Genomic DNA, 6,038 nt, shown 5'->3' on the forward strand with positions numbered 1-6,038 from the left:
AGGCCAAAGTATTGGAGTTTCAACTTCACCATCAGTCTTTCCAATGAATATTCAGGACTGATTTCCTTTAGGATGGACTGGTTGGATCTCCTTGCTGTCCGAGGAACTCTCAAAAGTCTTCTCCAACACCACAGTTCAAAAGCATCAATTCTTCTGAGCTCATGTGTCTTTATAGTCCAACTCTCACATCCATACATAACTATTGGAAAAACCATAGCTTTGACTACACGAACCTTTGTTGGCAAAGTAATGTCTCTGCTTTTTAATATGCTGCCTAGGTTGGTCATAACTTTTCTTCCAAGAAGCAAGTGTCTTTTAATTTCATGGCTGCAGTCACCATCTGCAGTGATTTTGGAGCCCAAAAAAATAAAGTCTAAGTTTCCATTGTTTCCCCATCTATTTGCCATGAAGTGATGGGACCAGATGCCATGATCTTAGTTTTCTGAATGTTGAGTTTTAAGCCAACTTTTTCACTTTCCTCTTTCACTTTCATCAAGAGGCTCTTTAGTTCTTCACTTCCTGCCATAAGGGTGGTGTCATCTGCATATCTCAGGTTATTGATATTTCTCCTGGCAATCTTGATTCCAGCTTGTGCTTCATCCAGTCAAGCATTTCTTATGATATACTCTGCATATAACTTAAATAAGCAGTGTGACAATATATAGCCTTGACCTACTCCTTTCCTGATTTGGAACCAGTCTGTTGTCCCATGCCTAGTTCTAACTGTTAGTTCTTGACCTGCATACAGATTTCTCAGGAGGCAGGTCAGGTAGTCTGGTATTCCCATCTCTTGAAGAATTGTCCACAGTTTGTTATGATCCACACAGTCAAAGGCTTTGGCATAGTTAATAAAGCAAAAGTAGATGTTTTTCTGGAACTCTCTTGCTTTTTTAATGATCAAATGGATGTTGGCAATTTGATCTCTGGTTCCGCTGCCTGTTTTAAAACCGGCTTGAGTATCTGGAAGTTCACGGTTCAAGTACTGTTGAAGCCTGGCTTGGAGAATTTTGAGCATTACTTTGCTAGCATGTGAGATGAGTGTAATTCTGCATTAGTTTCAACATTCTTTGGCACTGCCTTTCTTTGGGATTGGAATGAAAACTGACCTTTTCCAGTCCTGTGGCCACTGCTGAGTTTTCCAGATTTGCTGGCACATTGAGTGCAGCACTTTCATAGCATCATCTTTTAGGATTTGAAATAGCTCAACTGGAATTCCATCACCTCCACTAGCTTTGTTCCTAGTGATGCTTTCTAAGGCCCACTTGACTCTGCATTCCAGGATATCTGGCTTTAGGTGAGTGATCACACTGTCGTGATTATCTAGGTGGTGAAGATCTTTTTTGTATAGTTCTTCAGTGTATTCTTGCCACCTCTTCTTAATGTCTTCTGCTTCTGTTAGGTCCATACCATTTCTGTCCTTTATTGTGCCCATCTTTGCATGAAATATTCCCTTGGTATTTCTACTTTTCTTGAAGAGATCTCTAGTTTTTTCCATTCTATTGTTTTCCTCTATTTCTTTGCATTGATCACTGAGGAAGGTTTTCTTATCTCTCCTTGCTATTCTTTGGAACTCTGCATTCAAATGGGTATATCTTTCCTTTTCTCCTTTTCCTTTTGCTTCTCTTCTTTTTTCAGCTATTTGTAAGGCCTTCTCAGACAATCGTTTGTCATTTTGCATTTCTTCTTCTTGGAGATGGTCTTGATCACTGCCTCTTGTACAAGATCACAAACCTCCATCCATAGTTCTTCAGGCACTCTGTCTATCAGATCTAATCCCTTGAATCTATTTGTCACCTCCACTGTATAATTGTAAGGGATTTGATTTAGGTCATACCTGAATGGTCTAGTGGTTTTCCCTACTTTCTTCAATTTAAGTCTGAATTTGGCAATAAGGAGTTCATGATCGGAGCCACAGTCAGCTCCTCGTCTTGTTCTTGCTAACTGTATGGAGCTTCTCCATCTTTGGCTGCCAAGAATATAATCAATCCGATTTCAATGTTGACCCTCTTGTGATGTCCATATGTAGATTCTTCTCTTGTGTTGTTGGAGGAGGGTATTTGCGGTAACCTGTGCGTTCTCTTGGCAAATCTCTGTTAGCCTTTGTCCTGCTTCATTCTGTACTCCAAGGCCAAATTTTCCTGTTACTCCAGGTATCTCTTGACTTCCTACTTTTGCATTCCAGTCCCCATCTTTTTTGGGTGTGAGTTTTAGAAGGTCTTGTAAGTCCTCATAGAGCCATTCAACTTCAGCTTCTTCAGAATTTCTGGTTGGGGCATAGACTTGGATTACTGTGATATTGAATGGTTTGCCTTGGAAACCAACAGAGATTATTCTGTCGTTTTTCAGATTGCATCCAAGTGCTGCATTTTGGACTCTTTTGTTGACCATGATGGCTACTCCATTTCTTCTAAGGGATTCTTGCCCACATATAACGGTCATCTCAGTTAAATTCACCCATTCCAGTCCATTTTAGTTTGCTGGTTCCTAAAATGTCTAAGTTCACTCTTGCCATCTCCTGTTTGACCACTTCCAATTTGCCTTGATTCATGGACCTAACATTCCAGGTTCCTATGCAATATTGCTCTTTACAGAATCAGGCTTTACTTCCATCACCAGTCAAATCCACTTCTGGGTGTTGTTTTTGCTTTGGCTCCGTCTCTTCATTCTTTCTGGAGTTATTTCTCCACTGATATCCAGTAGCATATTGGACACCTACCAACCTGGGGAGTTATCTTTCCATGCCCTATCTTTTTGCCTTTTCACACTGTTTATGGGGTTCTCAAGGCAAGAATACTGAAGTGGTTTGCCATTCCCTTCTCCAGTGGACCACATTTTGTCAGAACTCTCCACCGTCACCCATCCATCTTGGGTAGCCCTACATGGCATGGCTCATAGTTTCACTAAGTTAGAATATGAGGTCAGGAAGTAAAAAAGGACAAAGAGGGGAATGGAGAGAGGGAAAGTGAAAGAGGGAGAGAGAGGAACAAAAGAGATTGAAGAAAAATATTGCCCTTGGAGGGCTCACATCTTGGGATGCGGTAACTAACTACCCTGATGACTCACAAGGTATACTCCTGTGTATATATACAGCCTTTCTGTGTAGTTGCCTAGTCCCACCATCCCCACTCTTTCATATATTCCTTGCAATAATTCTGAGAAGCATATATTCCCATTCTACAGATGCCAAAATTAAGGCCTAGCAAGGTGCCTTGGTTCAGAGATGAAATAAGGCCTAAAATTCAGATTATTAATCATGCATTCAATTATTCATTCATGCGTTAAACATACGCTGGTCCTTTTTTCATTTCCATATTTTGTGTTGGGCACCAAGAGACAAAGGAATAAGACTTTATCCTTGATCTAGAGAAAGTCCAAAGGAAGAAAAGAAAGAAAGAGATACTCAGGTAAAAATGTGCACAGGGTACTGTGGGAGCACAAAGGAAGCTTTGAAACTGGGTATTAAGGAAAAGTGGGAACTTGTCAGGCAAAAAAGAAAGGGAAAGTGCATTCTAAGCAGAGGCCTTGGCAAATGGTGGAGAAAGGTTGTAGACGGGGGCCCCCACCTCTGATCACTGAATCCTTAGTCTGCCCCAGCTGACTTTTGTCTTGGTGCCAGAGGCTCCCCAACCTCTGAGTGCTGGTCTCCAGGTAGGACTGACTTACTTAACAGGGAAGGCTGGTTAATTATTTGACACTATGTTTCAGCCTGCTGAGCAAGTTTGGATATAACAGGGGGAAACAGAGGTGGTAGATGGTGATGGGAAAGCAAAATTGCTTCCTAGGATTTGTTTTCTAGCAGTGCCTACTGAAAACACTCAGCAAGGATGAAGGAAAACTTTGCTCTATTAGTGGATAACCATGAAGTGAATAGTTAAGATATATTAAGAAACCAAGACTTCCCCCTTCTAGAAGCTGGGAAGGTCTGATGCCAGAAAGGCTGGTACAGGTGATCAGGTTGAGTTTTTCTCTCAGATGGTCCTGGTATGTTTGGTGCAATGTGGTACAGTGAAAGGGCCTCAGGCAGGAACCATGAAACCTAGGCTGACATGCTAACTTTGCGACTCATTAAGTCAACTCTGGTGCTAGTGAGGCAGTGTGGATGCAAAAAGACCAGTGTTGTTATTATTAACAGTAAGTCCTGTACATACAAATGAATTCTTTTCTGTTCCTAAGTCCAATTTGTTCGTAAGTCCAACAAAGTTAGCCTTGGTACCCAACTGACACAACAGGCTATATAGTACTGTACTATAATGGGTTTATAATACTTTTCACACAAATAACACATTAAAAATTAGCGAATAAAAACTAAAGAAAACATTTTTAATCTTGCAGTGCAGTACCTTGAAACATACAGGTGGCGCTAGTGGTAAAGATCCCACCTGCAAATGCAGGAGACATAAGAGACGCAGGTTTGATCCCTGGGTTAGGGAGATCCCCTGGAGGAGGGCATGGCAACCCACTACAGAATTCTCACCCGGAGAATCCCATCGACAGAGGAGTCCGACAGGTCCATAGGGTCGCAAAGAGTCAGACATGACTGGGCAACTAACACACACAGAGTACAGTACAACAGCTGATGCACAGGGGCTGGAATCGGGTGGACCGGCAAGGAGAGTTACTGAGTGGAGTAGGGGGAGGCGGTAGGAGATGGTAGAGCTGAAGAATTGTCAGCAATAGGGGATGGAGAGCAAGCTGCAACGTTAGTCACGCCTGATGTCAGTGGACTGTCTGTTCACATCTTTGAAAGTTTGCAACTTTAAGACTCATATGTAGGGGACTTATTGTGTATTAACAGAAATCTGATTGTAAGAACAGAACCAATAGCAATAGACATGTATGTGTGTCTATGTATCTGTCCACATAGTGACTGACGAATGCCAAGATCTTTAGTTGGCGAGCTGGAGACCCAGGAGAGCTGATGGTGTAGTTCTAGTCCAAAGGCAGGCAAGACAAGTGAGCTCAAGGCCCAGGAAGAGCTAATGTTTCTGTTCGAGTATGAAGGTGGGGAAAAACCAATTTCCCAGCTCAAAGGCAGTCAGGCAGGAGCAGGAAGCAGTAGTCTTCCTTTTGTTCTATCCAAGCCTTTAACTGATGGATGAGGCCTACCCACACTATGGAGAGCAGTCTGATTTACTCAGTCTATTGATTTAAATGTTAAACTGATTCAAAAACATGTTCTTCCTCCAATGTCAAAGGCTGGGAGATTTCTAAGGGCTCTTGTAAGTCTAGCACTCCTTGGTTCATACTTTGCTCCTTTCACCAGAATTACTGCTTTGCTACCTACATTGACTTCTGTATCTTTAATCTCTCTTTTACCCTTCACAAATACATCCCCTAAATCCATTTCCAAGTCTGTGCTGCAGCCAGAGAGACATTCTTGGCACACAGCTCTGATCACCTCCTGCCCCAGTTAGCACTCTCAATGGCTCCTTATTGCCCTCAGGATAAACCTCTCCCCGACTTTCTCAGAGAAGGGCTGCTTTAGAATGATATTCAAGGCTCTTCAGAATCTAGGCGGGGGGCCCTTTCTATTACTCATTTCCCATGCACCCAATATTTCAGCTACAATGAAGTACTGGTTATTCCCCAAACATAACAAGTTCTTTCACATACCATTTTTGACCTGTTTTCTTTTCCGGAAATGTCCTCTAGCTCTTTATGCTTCAAAATCTTTCTTGAGTGTTACCACCTCCAGGAAGCCCTCACTGACACTCAGGCTGGGTTAGGAGCCTGCTCTATGCTCCCTCAGCACTCCACACTAACCTCTTCCACATAGTGGGGGAGCTGCCCTTCCCCAATATTCCATGAAACCTTGAAGGTAACAACAAACTGTTCAGTAGTGGGGCCTGCCATAAGGAATCTTAATACTTATCTCCTGACCAAATAAAAATGTTTTACCATGATACCAGCTGGCTTCCTCAATCCAAGGTGTGTAATATAGCAACCTTGTAAAGGTGGCAACATGACCAATCACTTCCTCTTCTTGCCATTTTCAGTGAATTTTGATTGTAAAATAATACACATTCATTCAAGAAAAA

The 6,038-nt window shown here is 42.2% G+C and overlaps 1 protein-coding gene across 12 annotated transcripts in view; it reads left to right on the forward strand.

The window, feature by feature from the left end:
* Positions 1 to 6,038, forward strand: part of LOC145504408 (BEN domain-containing protein 5) — a 1,377,102-nt gene that overhangs the window by 1,063,509 nt on the left and 307,555 nt on the right. The gene's annotated exons all lie outside the window — the stretch shown is intronic.

This window comes from Giraffa tippelskirchi, chromosome 5 (genome assembly GCF_054371585.1).
Source record: "Giraffa tippelskirchi isolate mGirTip1 chromosome 5, T2T-mGirTip1v1.2.pri, whole genome shotgun sequence".
NCBI classification, from domain to species: domain Eukaryota; kingdom Metazoa; phylum Chordata; class Mammalia; order Artiodactyla; family Giraffidae; genus Giraffa; species Giraffa tippelskirchi.